General features: G+C 37.7%; 1 pseudogene; it reads left to right on the top strand.

The window, feature by feature from the left end:
- The first annotated feature begins 5,287 nt into the window (after positions 1-5,287).
- LOC130033832 (uncharacterized) lies at positions 5,288-5,381 on the top strand (annotated as a pseudogene).
- The last annotated feature ends 11,607 nt before the right edge of the window (positions 5,382-16,988 follow it).

The raw sequence follows: 16,988 nt of genomic DNA, 5'->3' as shown, positions 1-16,988 counted from the left end.
TCTTATTTTAGTCATTGGATATCTCTTCCATTGATTCTTTGAGTAGATCCTTGAACACCCTCGGCATTTTATCCTGGAATTCTTTATCAATGAGAGTGCAATTGTGGACAACCTCGATTGAGGATTTTTCTTTTCTTCATATTCTCCTTGTGGTGGAGATTTGCGCTTTGGAGGAGGTACTTTTTAGTTTTGAGCTTTTACAGCATATTTCATACAGGTCTTTTGTTAGAAATGGAGTAGGAGAGTGGAATGTTGTATTCTAGTAGAGGTGGTCAGAAATTTTTAGTTGGTATTAGGTGACAAAGTGAGAGATGAAAGTCCTGAGTGCCCAGATTGGGAAATATAACTGCGGCTGGCCACCCAGGAGAAGGCCACGCCCACTTCTGGGAGGACACACTCCCTATATGGTGGCCATGCCCCTGGCCCATACCAGGGTCACTCCCACCCAGGATCCTGGAATGTAGGAGGAGCGATGGAAAATCCCATGGAGCTGCCTCAGGTGTCCCCTTCTGGAGGGTGTCCAGTTCTGCAGGAAAACGCGGGGGACTGGGGGTGAGGAGTGGTGAACCTGGCTTGTGCTCCCCCTACCCACCTGGAGGGGAGGGGCTGATTAGGTGATGGACAGTCCCAAGGAGCTGCTGCAGGTGTTCCCCGCAGGTGTCCCCCTGTGGAGGTTGTCGAGTTCAGCGGGAAAAGGCACGGGGCTCTTGTTTTATTTTTACTTTATGTTCCAATCTTAATGGTATCACCAGCCACTCAGTCAACCTAGCTAAACCCTAAAGTCTCTTCCACTTTCTCCTGCACAAGTCTCTGCTTTCTGACAAAAGGGAGGACCTCAGAATGCTGACATAAATCTAATACCCAGGGCCGCAGGAGATAGTGTAGTGCTTATGGAACTTGTCTCACATGCACTCAATTTAACTCCCAGCACCACATGATTGCCAGAGTATCAAAGGCTGTATAGCCTCAGAGGACCCCAAGCACCATGGCCACGTTTTCTGAGAATTGTCTGTAGGGCCCGCACACCTCCTGAGCATTGCTTTACAGACTCTCCCAGCAACCAAAACATACCTAATGCCCCAGAAACATGTACTTGTCTTAAATAGGGAGCCTCACTTGAGGTGAGTTTCACAAGGAAATATTGCATGAAAACATAAATCAAAGAGCAGGGGAGACAGTGTAAATCATGTGAGTACAGATCATATATTTGGTGAAATGTGTTAAGATTCAGATGCCCTAGTCTTCGCACCAGGGATATTCATTCAAAAATGCCCCAATATACTGGAAAAGTTCTAGAACATTAGATGACTGAAACTCAATTATGAGCAACTTTGTAACTGTTTATCTCTTAGTGATTCTAATCGTTAAAGTAAATTTTAAATATACCCATCAAAGTAACCTTTTTACCACTAAATGGGAAAGATACTTTCTAATACTTATCCTCACCAAAATCTCAACAGAGTGTGACACTTGCCAGGAAATGTCCTCCCTTGCATTTTCTCATGATACTTATTAGTACTTAACTCTTCTGTTTCTTCCCTTTTCTCATGCCAAATCTTCGCATCTCCCTTGCAAGCTCCTGAAACATTATCCATTCAACATTGATGCACTTTGCCACTGCTCCTCTTGACGTCTTGTCCACGAACTGATTCTAAAACATAACATAGCTGCAATTACAGTATTCATGCCAAAGACAGTCATTGATATATCTTTGGGTTTAGCTTTCTACAAGCTATTGGCACACAGGTGAGTAACATTTTTTTCCTACAGTGAACACAACAATAGTTATGCTGGGTTTTAAAGTTCCATCAGTATTTTTAATGTTTTATTGAATATCTGTGATATAGACCATTACAAATCTATTCATAATTTGCTTCCAGTCATACAACGATCCAACTTCCATCCTTCCTCTAGTGTACATTTCCCAAAACCAATATTTCTGGTTCCCTAAAACCATCCCCCAACAAACTACCCCCACCCCCAGCCTGTCTCTATGGCAGGATCTTTAATTCTTTGTCTCTGTCTCCTATTTATTTTGTGCATTAAGGGTCTCATACAGGTACTAAGAGGTCATCATGTTTGTTGGAATTTAGCATTTTTATCAGGAAGGTAAGGTTGGAGTAGCTTTGAGGTATGGAAATGACTGCTGAGGCTTCCATAAGTACAGGGCAGTGGGTGTGGGATGCCCATCCTGCCCAGAGAAAGCCCGGAGATTTCAGTCACAAAACACACATATCCGAATTTTCAGCTGTAATGTTTCAGTGAGAGCCATCCTGAGACGGTGGAAACCAGAGGAGGGCATGGTGGCGATTTTGTATTGTTGGAGAAAGTGGCTGCACTGGGTTCTGGTTGGGTGGGCACCAAACTAACCTGCCTCCCTCCGATTTACCCTAGTGTCTTCAGCCTTTTGCAGTTCCAAGGTTAACTGTGGCTGTTGATATCTTCCAGATTTGTCTATGGGTCTCTGAAACAAGACCAATGCATTAGCTTGTATAGCTGAGCCAGGGGTGGTTTGTTATCATGGCTCCCACATATCTTTAGGGAGTTTAATTTCTCGAGAAACGTAGTCCTGAGTTGTTGGGAGCCAGCCAGAGGCACAGTGGCCATTTGAGGTTATCGGGAAGCATGAAGACACCATCAGACTGTTGATGCACTCACCTGAGGGTACAGGTTGACTTCCTGCAGGCACTGCACAACCAGACTAACAAATATTCATTGAATGAATGAACGAATAATCAACATTTTCAAAATGTGTCTCTTTCTTGCATTTTAGAAGGGTAACTTCTAACAGGAAAATAATCTTCATGGTATAATCAAGACCTACGATTTATTTTTAATATATTTAATAAAAGCTACACATTTTGGAAATTTATACAAAGAAATTCTTTTAAATTATCTGTCTTCATAATTTACTTGTAAATTACTAAGATTTCACTGTTTCTTCCACCGTTCTTAGCATAGAAATTTACAGACAGAATGTGCTAAGTAAAAATTCATTTTGGCACTTCTCTTCAAAGTAGTACTGGAAGTACTTGGAATAGAAAATAGATAAGAAAAAGATATTAAGGGTTTTTCATATATGAAAGGTAGAAACAATCTCTCACTATTCACAGAAGATATCATACTATATTTAGAGAATACTAAAATCTCTACGAAAAAACTCCTAGAGGCAATCGACTTTTATAGTAAAATTGCAAGCTATAAACTCAATACCCAAAATTCTATGGCTTTTTTTATATGCAAGTAATGAGAGAGAAGAAAGTGACATGAAAATGCAATCCCACTCACAATCGTGCCTCAGAAAATCAAGAACCTTGGAATCAGCTTAACTAAGGAGGTAAAGGACCTATACAATTGGAAATTAAAAAGGACACGAGGAAATGGAAACATATATACTGCTTATGGAATGGGAGAATTAACATTGCCAAATGGCAATTCTCCAAGAACCAGTGTAAAAATTCAACTTGATCCCTATAAAGATACCCATGACATTCTTCAAAGAAATTGATCAAGCACTCCTGAAATTCACATGGAACAACAAACGCACACGAATAGCTAAAGCAATTCTTGGGGAAAAGACGATGGAGGCATCACTTTCCCCAACCTCAAACTCTACTACAAACGATAATAATGAGAACAGCATGGGACTGAAACAAAGGCTCAGCTGCAGACCAATGGAAAAGGATTGAATATACTGACACACACACTCAAATATATAATCATCTAATCTTTGATAAGGGAGCAAGAAATGTGAAGTGGAGCATGAGAGTCCTCTTTAACAAACTATGCAGAAAAAACTGAACAGCTACATGCAAAAAAAAATGGCTCAGACCTCTACCTAACATCATGCACAAAAGTCAGATAAAAATAAGTCAAAGTCCTCAACATCACACCAGAATCCCTCAGGTACAGCGATGACAAGGTCGGCAAATCCCTCCACGACATTGAAGCAAAAGGTATCTTCAAATATAACACGCCACTTGCCAAGCAACTGGAAACAGAGATAAACAAAGGGAACTATCTTAAATTAAGCAGCTTCTATACCTCAAAAGAAACAGTGACCAGAAACAAAGACTCCACCATGGGGGAAAGATACTCGCAGAAGCCTACCAGGTTCTCTGAGAGTGAGAACTGGACAATCAGAGTTGCTGTCTTCTAAATAAGATCCAGTCTCTGGATGTTGGCTATTGATGGCATTACATGGATCCAGGGGTAGTTCGTGGTTGTAACACTTAATTACTAGAAGATGGGGGATCTGGAAGGAGGGGGCACAGTCTTGATCTGAGCAGCCATGGAGATCTCATCCCCCGGTCCCGCACATTTGGGTTCCTCTTCCAGTTCCTTCATGCATGAGGCTCCGTCAAGCTTGGGAAGAGTGGTCTTAAGCGTACCTATGGCTGGTTGCAGAGGTCTTCAGCTGCCGGGGCTCTGCTCAGTGCGGTGAGGGAATCTCACCACGCCACCTCCAAGAAGCCCCAGTGAGGAAAGCCAGGTGCGAGGTCAGGAGATTGTTGTTTTAGACATATTTGGAATTAATTTTAGATCGAAAAGTACACATCATTGAAAATACTTATGTGCTTAGTAATAAATTACTACACACTTGTTCAATCACGTCAGAGACCTCACTCTGCTCAGAGAACTAGATTTTTAATTACAGATCCGTTTTGACCATGTGTCATTACTGAGAATCACTATCAGTAGATATGAAACTCACTATACAGAAAGATGCACACAGGTTACTATGAGTCATCTATGTTGTTAATGTGAGTTGGCCATTAAACTTCACTGAGACCCTTTGTTCTGTCCTTTATAGGAGCCACATGATTCTCACCTTCCGTTCAAGTTGAACTTGTAATAAGGTGGAATGAAATCATCAATATGCTTCTCACCTCATTCTTCAGGAGAAAAATCCTACATACATTCAAGGTGGTCAAAGTGCAGACAACACCATCCACCTTTTCCTGGAGATGTATAGGGGACTGAGGTGAGAACAGCAAAAGGCTCTAGTTTAATGGTCTTAATTAAGGTTTCAGGGAACGACATTAAACAACCTCATATACCATCTTCCAAAAGAATTATTTTGTAAAACTGATGCCTAGGGTATGGTAAAAGATAATATGGTAAAAACCATATTTTTCTTTCTGGGACATTAAATTTCTAAATCTATTTATGCATGCTGCTTTGAAATACATTCCTTGATTAGGAATCATTGTCTGCCATAGGAGTGAGGAAGGACAACACTCAAAGTAATAAGAAGAGAAAATATGGAAAAATTAACTCCTACTAAGTTTAACACATTTACTAAAATTGAAATGATAAAATGATGAGCATGGTCCTTGCACAGAGATGATATGCAAACTTGTAAAGCATTCCATATTTTTGTTGCAAGAAGAATGACCAGGTCTACTTTAAGCTAAGAAAATCCCCACAAGTACAAAAATTCTACATAAAGAGAGCACAAGTCCCCATCACAACAATCTCTCTCAATGTCAATAGACTAAATGTGCCAATTCAGAGGCACAGAATAGGAAGATGAATTAGAAAACTGAAACCAACGATCTGCTGCCTGCAAGAAACACGTCTGAACAATCAAAGCACCCATGGGCTAAAAGTAAAAGAGTGGGAAATAAGTTTTCAAGAAAATATCACCTCCACAAAGCTGGAGTGGCCATACTAGTATCAGACCACATGGACTTCAGGCTAAAGGTTATCAGAGACAGTGAAGGTCATTTCTTAATGATCATGGGATATGTACATCAGAAAGAACTCACCCTCCTCAATGTATATGATCCTAATGACAGACCAGCAAAATACTTAAAAACAACTTCTAATTGACTTATAGAAAAACATTGATAGCAACACAATACTAGAAGGAGATTTCAACACTTCTTTGTCACTTCTCCATAGATCAAACAGACTGAATCTCAGCAAGGAAATCTTTTCTTTAAGGGAAGTAATGAACAACCATTGGCTTAGAAAAGAAATCAAAGAGGAAATAAAAAGTTTCCAGAAACAAATGAGAATGAGGACACAAGCTGCCAGAACTTGTGGGACACAGCAAAAGCAGTGTTAAGAGGAAAGATTATAGATCTGCCAGAATTCATCAGGAAGAAAGAAAGGGCCTACATGAATAAATTAGAGCTCAAGATTTTGGAAAATGACCAAGAAAAGTAGTCCAAACTAGGCTGGAGGAAGGAAATAATAAAACTTGTACCAGACATCAATGAGCTAGAATCCCAAAATACAATCCAAAAGAACAATAAAAGCAAAAGCTGGTTCTTTGAGAAAATAAATAAGATCAATAAACCATGAGAAGCCTCTCAATGAAACAAAGAGAAAGAATTCTAATAAATCGAATCAGAAATGCAAAGGGGAGTATCCTAATAGAAAGTACAGAAATCCATAGGATCATCAGAGATTATTTTGAGAATCTTTGCAGCACGAAATGAGAGAATCTTGAAAAAATTTGATAAATTATTGGATTCCAATTGCCTCCCAAGGCTGAACCAAGAAGATTTGGAATACTTGAACCTATCACAAACAAGGAAATTGAAATGATGGTCAAAAGTACACCTGCAAACAGAATCCATGGCCCAGATGGATTCAATATTGAACTACTTCAAACCTTTAAAGAGAAACTGCTTCCAACATTTTTAAGATTTTCCAGGAAAGTGAAGAAACAGAAATACTCCCAAATAGTTTTTATGATGCAAAGATCACCCTAATACTCAAATCGATAGAGATACCACAAAAAAAGAAAATTACAGACCTATTTCCTTGATGAATACAGATACAAAGATTTTCAAGAAAATACCAGCAAAGAGAATCCAGAAACTCAACAAAAGATCACACACTATGACCAAGTAGGTTTATCTTGGGGATGCAAGGATTGCTTAACATTCTCTAGTCAATCAATAGAATACACCATCTCAATAAAATAAAGATAAAAGTCATATGATTATATCAATAGATGTAGATAAAGCATTTGATAAGATCCAGCACCCATTCATGATGAAAAACTCTCAACAAAATTGGAGTTGAAAGTACTTTCCTCAATCTAATCAAAGCAAATTACCACAAACCCACAGCAAGCATTATTCTCAAGGGGGAAAATCCAAAGTCTTGGAGCAGAAATCAATGAAATAGAATCCCAGAATACAATCAGGCACAAAACAAGTTACCCACTCTCACCACTCCTATTCAACATAGTACTTAAAGTACTTGCCATATGATTTCGGTAAAAAAAAAAAGATATCAAGGGCATCCATATAAAAAAGGAAGAACTCAAGCTTTTACTATTTGGAGATGACATGATACTATACTTATAAAATCCCAAAGAATCTACAAAAAAGCTCCTGGGAACAACAGATTTGTTTAGAAAAGTAGCATATTACAAAATCAATATCTGGTACTCCATGGCTTTCCCATATATTAATAATGAAAGAGAAAAAAGAGATAGAGAAAAACAATCCCATTCACAATAATACCTCAGAAAATAGAGTATAATAGAATCAACTAAAAAGGTTAAGGAACTATACCAAAAAAAAAACCTACAAAACACTACTTCACGAAATAAGAGAGTATTATGAGGAAATGGAATCTCATCCCATGCTCATGGATTGAGAGGTTTAACACTGTCAAAATGGCAATACACTCCAAAGCTCTATAAAGATTTAATGCACTTTCTATAAGGATACCCATAACATTTTTCAATTAAATAGATTAAACACTCTTGAAACTCATACAAAACCATAAACTCCCATAAAGAGCTAAAGCAATCTTTGGTAAAAAGAAGAAGGGAACACCTTCCCCAACTACAAACCCTACTACAAAGTTTTAGTAATGAAAATATCACGATATTCAGATAAAGACAGACCTAAGATCAATGGAATATAGTCAACTATCCTGACGCTGGCCCTCAGATTATTATTACCTAATCTTTCTTAAAGGCTCAAGAAATATGAAGTTGAGCTAGGAAGTCTCTTCAGCAACTGGTGCTGGGAAAACTGGACAGCAATATGCAAAAAAAATGAACTCAGACCTCTTTATAGTGCCAGGCACAAACTCAGAATAAAATGTATTAAAGACCTCACTATCATACTTGAATTCTTAAGATATATGGAGAAAAATGTGGGAAGATCCCTTCATGACATTAAAGCTAAGGGAAACTTCTAGAATGAAATACCACTGACCAAGGAAGAGGAAGTGAAGATAAACAAATGAGACTACATTAAACTAAGAAGTTTCTGCAACTCAGAAAAAATGGTGACCATGATCGAAAGACAGTCCACATAATGGGGAAAAATTATTTATGCAATACCCATACAATTAAGCTCAAAATTCTGACTCCTGTATCATTAAGAACACTAAATAGTTCCCGTGAATTTTATTCTTCTTCACATATATTTATTCTAAAATATTTTAGATTTACTTTTAAACCACAGGTAAAAAGGTAAAATTATGTTTTTTTAAAAATAAAAAATAATCCCTATACATACCCAGGTGCGACCCAAAAAACAAAAAAGCAAGCAAGGAAGCAAGCAAGCAAGAAAGAAAGAGAAAAATTAAAAAATAAAAAATAATGCCGTTTGCAATGCTAAGGATCAATCCCAGATCATCATTCTTTGCGTTTTTGGGTCACACGTGGCGATGCACCGTGGTTACTCCTGGCTCTGCACTCAGGAATTACTCCTCACGGTGCTTGGGGGTACCATACAGGATGCTGGGAATCTAACCTGGGTAGGACGTGTGCAAGGCAAATGCCCTACCTGCTGTACTATAGCTCCAGCTCCCCCCCTCCCCATAATTCATCATCTTGAGGGCCTCAGATTTTTACCTTCCATTTGGAAACTTCATCTTTACATTGACACAGTAAATTGAAACCACAAAACCATTGAATGGCATGTTATAATGGTAGCAGCCATGAGCAAACATTGATAACCCATAAGTTGGCATGAATGAATTCTGTCTCAGAGGCTTCACTTCTGAGGATACCTGTCACTACCTCCTTTCTGTTATGTATCCCAGGATCAGAACCTACATCAGGCCAGCAGTAGAAATTTTCCACCCAAAAGCTAGCCTTCCCCTGGGATCAGTATCCTTGATCCATCTAACTTGAAATTTTTCATTCATGACTTGTTGACCTTGTTTCAGGCGGAGGCATCCAGAGCATAAACTCAGCTTTCCCGTTGTTTCCACAGGAAACCCAAATACCTAAGAATGTTATCATTTCTGACGCCACTGTTAAAGATTTTTTTGGAATCCCACGGTAAGATACTATCATTCGTGTTATACTATTACTGTTCTCTATAGTTCGGATCTCCCCAAAGAACTCTCTACCCTCCTCACTCCAAGTGCAGACTCCAGTGTATCATGATCCTGAACGTACTTATAATAGTTTCACTCAGGTTCTCCCCTAAAGTGCACAAGTGAAGTTCATACCAATCCAAGTTCTTATTCCTAAACTACCAGAGTGGGCTTGTTCCTCAAGCTTGTGTTCTCCCTTGAAGAAATACCGTGCTTCCTTTCTCTATGTCTCTCTTTGCTTGTTTTGTTAAATGACTGTTCTCGCTTGAACATATATTCCATTCCACCCTACAACTGTTTCACAAGTTTCTAAGGGCTTTTCAATAAAATATATTTTGTTTCACTAAACTAAAACTTTTAAAACCCCAGAGCATTATTAAAACCAATATTTGTATCTTTTAAACCACAAATTTTGAAAATGAAAGGTGGAAAAGCAATGGAATACTACTCAGTTGTATGAAGGGAACTCTTCTTATTATTTGTATATAAAATGTATAACAGGAGGAAATTATGTTTAGTGACAAAAACCAGGCAGAGAAAGATAGGCATCCTACAAATTCAGGAATATGTGGAATATGGAGAAAACAAATTAAAAGAATAAAATGAGACAGACAAACGTCTAAAACATTATTTATATTCTATGATTTATAATTCAATTAACAATGGTTTCTCATACACATAATTCCAACATGACACTCCTCATTCTCTCAAATAACAAACCCTCCCTCTCCCCCAATCCCCCAGAATCCCTCCCTCCTAATCCCCTGACCTAATTGTGTGGATCAGTTCTCCCCTTGCATTGCTCTTGAACCTTTGTTGCTACCTGGCTGTGTGTCTTTACATCCCACATATGAGAAAGATCTCTCTGTATCTGCTCCTTTCCTTAAGGCTAACTTTACATGCATGATATCCTCTAGTTTCATCCAATGTTGAAAATTACATAATTTTGATCTTTTCAAAGCAATAAAAACAAACTTTAGAACTATGAGACTATTTACTTACCAGATGGAAAGGTGTTATCAAAGTGGAAAAACTGAACAATGGTGAATGACAGAGTAGGCCTTTCAGTAGTGAGTGTAATATGATACATGCTAGTTGATTCTGCATAATCTTAAATTTTATGAAATTCTATAATGTAATTCTATAAGGTAATTTTAAATAATCAAAAAAGTATTTAAATAATTTACATTTATCTATGATTATGACGTATCTTTTGTGTCAAACTATCAGAAATAAAAAGAATGTTAGATAGAGATATGGTGTATCACTATACTTTTAAACAAGAGAAGTGCTAAAAATTTCTGTGTCTTGATGAACTCTCATATAAATTGACTCCAAAATCAAATTAATATACTCAAGGAAAAATAAAACTCAACCAATTCAATCTTTTGCCTTCATTCAGGTTCCCATCTGCTGATCTCTGGCAGACGAAACAATTTTTATTTTATTTTATTTTTTTAAAATTTTTATTACTGAAACACCATGATGTACAGTTGTACATTTACAAATTTTTGTGCTTGGGTTTTGATTATACAATGATCACATGCCCATTCTTCCGCCAGTGCCCATGTTCCACCACCATGTATTCCAGTATCCCTCCCACACAGATCCCCCCCATCCCACCCTGCCTCTGTGGCAGGGCATTCCCTTTTGTTCTCTCTCTCCCTTTGGGTGTTGTGGTCTGCAAAAGAGGCATTAAATTGTAATCATGTTCAGTCCATAGTCAGAATTTTTATTTTCAAAGAATTTTTGGCAGAGGTTTGGCATTCTTTGCTAGCAACCAACTCATTTTCTTCTGCATTTTTTTTCTAGAAATATATACTTATACTAAGACTGATTAGTCATGGCACCAAATTGACAAATGTCGCTGTTTTTACTTCAGTTCTGTTTCCTAATTATCACAAATTATTAGTAGTGGATAGAAAATAACTAGCCCAAAATTCGTGGGGGAAATGGAAATGTTTATGCTTTCCATAGTTTGGAAAATCCCTGTCACTAGTATAGTGACATACATCTAAATTTGTAATCAAAATGATTAAGAAGAGGTAAACCCTGACTGCCACTTCAAGGAAGAACGGGCCTTCAGCAAATATCCTTGGTTTCAGAAGGATGGCTCTGGCTTGGATGGGGGGCAAACATGAGAGCTGTGAGCTACCTGCAGTTAACACATGCTCTGAGGCTATGTGGTTACACTGCTGAGAAATGTCGAGAGCCCTGATTAGGTAGGGTCATGGGGGAGAATGGAATGATGACAAGAAAACAGAGCAACAGGACAAGATGATAGATTCCTTTGTATAAAAGTTTTCATCTCTAATGTATTAATCTGTGAAAAAGAGAACCAACTTCTTATCATTCTTCCTGGCAATATATTATCCTTACATATTGCTTCAGGAAAAAAACGCTTCCCTTGATAGTTATTATAGCCTGAATATCTGTGAGGTCTTTGAAGTCTTTCTATGTATACAGTGCTGATGACTGAAACCAATCTCACTATTTAAGTATCTAAACTGCAATGTTCTCACCATTTAACTCTCTAAACTCTGATGGCTCCAAATCTTCTAAGATCAACTTTCATCTCTTCCATGATATCCAGGCTTCTCTTCCCAACTGTCAACTCTCCCTTTCTTTCTCCCTCTCTCTACCAACTATGGTCTCTCTGCCAAAATTTGCCAAGGCAAGCCTTCTTGAAATATAGACATAAGTTGACTTCTCCTTTTTTTTAAATTTAGGCAATTTTGATTTTCAAAGTCATTTATATTGGAGATTTGTCATACAATACTCCAATTCTAATCACACCACCAGTGTCTGCATCCTTCCACCAACAGATTACACATTTCTCCCTGCATTCCCACCGATTTCCTTGACAAACACATTTTGAAGTTTTACTATTGTACTTTGGATTCCATACTTACAGTAGTGTTGGCATTGGTGGTTAAGACATACACCTCAACTTTTTCATGCTGGCCTTCCTGGATCAATGCCCACTGACACAATTTAGGGGAAATATATGAGAACAAATCATTAAGCTCCAAATTTTTCAAATAATCTTTAAACAATTCTAATCGAAAAGAAAATAGTGAGAACTGGAGGAGACAACCTCTTGTCAGCCTGCAAAGTCTTTTCAGTTTTCCACATTACAACAGAAGAAATCAGTGAAGGAGGTCTGTCATCACGCAACTTAGGTGACCCTGCTGAGGTGTGGTCAACAGGGTGTTTTGTGCTCTTCTCTCCTTCCACCAGAAGTCCCAACCCTATGATTTTTGTCTCTTCAGTCCGCATAAAATGAAAAAGTTTTACCACACAGCCATCCATGCAATGAGCCCAGCCAAAGTGATAAAAATAAATTTCAGCAAATTCATAGGTTAGTCATGATGGTAGAATCTAAATATCATGTTTTTGTATTGAATCTGCAGGAGACACATATTGCAAACCTTTTCATGATTCAGTTTCAATCATAGGATATTTTAACACCTAACCTCCACTAGTATACAGTTCCATTGCTAATGTCCCCAGTTTCTCTCCCACCACTCCCTCTCCCAACCCCAAACCCCACCTGACAGCCTGCTGTCTCTACACTATGGCAGGCACCTCTCTCTCTCTCTCTCTCTCTCTCTCTCTCTCTTTCTCTTTCTCTCTCTCTCTCTCTCACACACACACATCCTTTGGGCATTGTGGATTGTAATACAGAGAGTGAGAGGTTCTCAAGTTTATTCCTTTACCTACTTTCAGGACTCAGTTCTCACCCAGAGTAATCACTTCCAACTATCATTGTCAGAGCGGTCCCGTCTTTATTCCAATTTCTCGCCTTCAGCACTTGTGGCAAGCGTCCAACCATTGACCAATTCTCCTGGCCTGTGTTTCTGCTATCCTTGGGTATTAGTCTCATTTTCTGGTTTTTTATATCCAAAAAATGTTGTAGTCCAATCAGTATACCCCTTTCCTTCTGACTGATTTCATTGAGCATGATATTCTTCCCTGTTCATCCATTTATAAGCAAATTTCATGATGTCAGTTTCCTGCCAACTGCGTAGTATTCAATTGTGTAGTTATACCATAGTTTCTTCTGGCTATTGTGAATGGTACTGCAGATGGTATTTCTGTTGTAAATATCATGTTTAATGTAAATTACATAGGAAAATACTTCCGACGTTCCAAACATACAGAATCCACTCACTAATAGAACTTTTTTAAATTTTTTTAAAAATATAATTTATTATGATGCTTTCTAAATAACGGAAGCTATTAACAAAAACTCAGGGAAAGCATATTCTATAAATGCCAAAAATAATAACCTTAAGAAAGGACAACAGCTACGTGTTCTTGCTCCTCAAAAATCCATGTGTTTCTTGATATATTGTCAATATCTTTCTAAAGCCTTCAAATTCTTCAACTTAATTTCTAAACACTATTTAAAGTTATATTAATTTAATAGGTGTAATCAGCTTTATAGAATATTTATTTGATTCTTTCATATTTTACATAAACAACGTTTGAATTAACCATAGCACTGTAGCACTGTCCTCCCATTGTCCACTGATTTGCTCGAGCAGGCACCAGAAACGTCCCTATAGTGAGATTTGTTGTTACTGTTCTTGGCATGTCGAATAATTCACAGGTAGCTTGCCAGGCTTTGCCATGAGGGAGGGTTACTCTCAGTAGCTTGCTGGGCTCTCTGAGAGGAGGAGAGCAATCGAACACAGGTTGGCCACGTGTAAGGCAAACATCTTACCCACTGTGCTATGGCTCCAGCCCATATATATATTTATACATATATATGTGTATTTACACACACATACATATCTATATATTCCTGTTACACGGCTCTTAAGCTCCAAATCATATTTCTTCCTCCTCCAATTCTTTACTACTTCTCTCCCCATAGTTGGTGCTCAACTAATTTTCCGAGTCCCCTCAGATGCATTTCTGAGGCCATGAAAAAGGAATGCATAACACATACATGCAAGGAAGGCACAAAGCATATGTAGATAAATTTCATATGGACATATAATTGTGATGACAAGTTTACAAACTGTATTCGCTTCAAGTACAGAGTTCCTGATCTCTGGAACTGTGTATTCATACTCCATGCACTGTCAAATATCCAGCTACTGTCCACAACTAACTAACAACACTCCCCTACCCATTTCAGTCATTTAGTTCCCCTCCTTAAGGACGATTTTGATGTCAGAGTATAAAGGTTTGATTTTGCTTTTGTTTATTGGTCCATTTAATTTTTTTCTTTATATTCCAGAAACAAATCAAATATTTTTTTTTAAAAAAATAAAGGACAGGAGGTGATATCAGGCAACAAATGAATAGTTGATGTGGTTGAGAATCAGCAAGAGTCTTCCAGGTCAGTGTGAGGAATGGAACATCCAGTTGTCCTTCCCAGCATATTTCCAAAGGGCTGTCTTGGAGCAGGGTACATGGTGGGAAGAACCGCAGGACAGTAGTAGTGTCTTGAACATATAGGGGCCTATGTTCTTCTTTGAAAATGTAATGGTATTGACCTCCATTGCAAACTACAACACCTTAAAACAAAGAAAAAGCAAAAGTGAATGCCCTGAGTTAGGGCAAAGTAGGGGAGATGGGGGGTGGGAGGGTCACTGGGTTCCTTGGTGATGGAGAATGGGCACTGTTGGAGAGATGGGTACTTGATTCTTGTAAAACTGAAACCCAAGTACAAAGGTATGTAAGTCTACAACTGTACCTCATGGTGTTTCACTAATAAAAGTAGATAAACAAAAACTAAAAAATTAAAAGTGCTATCAGCTGGTATAAGAAAAAAAATGTAATGGTGTTGACTAGATTAAATCAAGATCATTTTTAGCTATAGGATGCTAGGATTCAGCTTTGATTCACTGATTGATACTTTGAAATGTCCCAGTTCATCCTCATTCAGAGAAGTCGTTTATTTCTTTGAGTATTGATTTGTACAGGGAATTCCTCACAAAATTCTTTATATAATGTCTATTGAGGGACTCAAGGATAATGCTCTTATTATCATTTTCAAAGAATACAAAAATACTCTTTTAATAAGATTTTCTTGGTTCTCTATCTAAAAGCTAAATGACAACAATTAAGTTTAACTCAACATTTTCTAAAGCGCATCACATTAGTACTTGAAAAGAAATTTTAAAAGACTCTGGGAGAGGGGAGGAGGAAAAGTCATGGATCTATAAGGATTAGTACAAGTCTTTGGGTGTGTGGGGCATGGGAGTGTGTAGAAAAGTTGAGATCACACTCAGCTATGTCATCTAATCTCTATATATCTATTCTCTAAATTAGATACCAGCGATATATTCACACAGGTGTATTCATATGACTATCATGTACACTAAGGACATCCAGGGAAATAATTCTTAGCACTGACATTCTTGTAAATTTAAGTAGTAATCAGGTTTTTATCGTTATGTTCCTATGATTTCATAGGCAGTGTTTGTTTCCTTAACCAACCTGGAATGTCTTTAAAAGACCAAATATAGGAACATTCTTTCATTTTTAATTAAATATAGAAAAGGCTGAATTTACAGGTTAAATTGACATGAATATCTTTTTCAATAGTCTATTTGGGACACTGTGCTTTACTTGTTTTATTAGGAACTAAATGTGGTACCCTATAATCTCTAATTCCATCCCTAGTCCTCCCTTCTCTACTTGTAGCAATCAAGACAAACTTCACTTTAGACCTAGTTTTCAGTAATCTCAACTAAACATTAAAGTAAAAAATAAGTCTGAAAAAATAATTCTGTTATCCAGCAGTTATGTAAGATGCTTACACAAATGAACAGAATATTGAGAAAGAAATGAACACTCCAAATTGTGTTTTAAGAAGGCAAAGAATACATGTTGTAATTGACCATATAAAAGAAAGAAAATTAAAGTAAATTCCTTGGTAAGTTCTGGTATTCTTGGAACCATGTTTCCCATTGAGTAGTCAGCTAGCTAAGTCTTCATTAACTTGGATTTTCCTTGTTCACATCCCTGATATTACTCTTCTCCTCCTCAGATCCCATTCCCAGTAAATCATGTTCCCACCAGATCTTGTTTTTTTCAAGCTTTGTTTTCGCCAAACTTCAAGTCCTTCCTTTTGCACTTATTGTCTCTTTTCCCATCATTTCAGACTTTTCTCCCAGCATTTTTTCCTCAGTTAATATAACTTTCTTTCAAGGGAGTTGAAGCTTGTTAGTTTTGAGAGTTGACTGGGATCATTTTCCTCTAGCCATACATTAAAAGTAGCAAAACACTTTTCACGTTTTTCTGTTCCCAGCCAGTCAACTACCCTTTCCTGGGAAAATCTCTTGACTGATTAGTATCAGGTCAGTCAGAAACAGCGTTCATTTCCCCCCATTTTCAACAATGTAGTTACTGGTACCAAACAGAGTTAGTTAAAAATATGTTCCTGTTAACATATATTTGCACTTCGGATCCATGTGAACAACTTCCACCTGGCTTTTTTTTGAAGGTGGTCATCCAGTTTGCTTTTCTGGTGGCATTCTGTTTCTCACTATTCCTCTCCACAGCTAAGTGATGTGAAACTAACATATATAGTAAATGGAATGATTCAAAGCTCCAGACCGAATGCCAGCCCTTTCAGCTCTCTCGGTCTTATATGTAACCTGTTCTTTGGAACGTATCTTATTTTCGTATTTTTGTTTTGAATCTTATTTACAAATAATATT

The sequence above is a fragment of the Sorex fumeus genome, unplaced genomic scaffold (genome assembly GCF_029834395.1).
Source record: "Sorex fumeus unplaced genomic scaffold, SorFum_2.1 ptg000054l, whole genome shotgun sequence".
Classification (NCBI taxonomy): Eukaryota; Metazoa; Chordata; class Mammalia; order Eulipotyphla; family Soricidae; genus Sorex; species Sorex fumeus.
The sequence above is the reverse complement of the archived record's forward strand: the minus strand, read 5'-3'. Positions and strand labels throughout refer to the sequence as shown.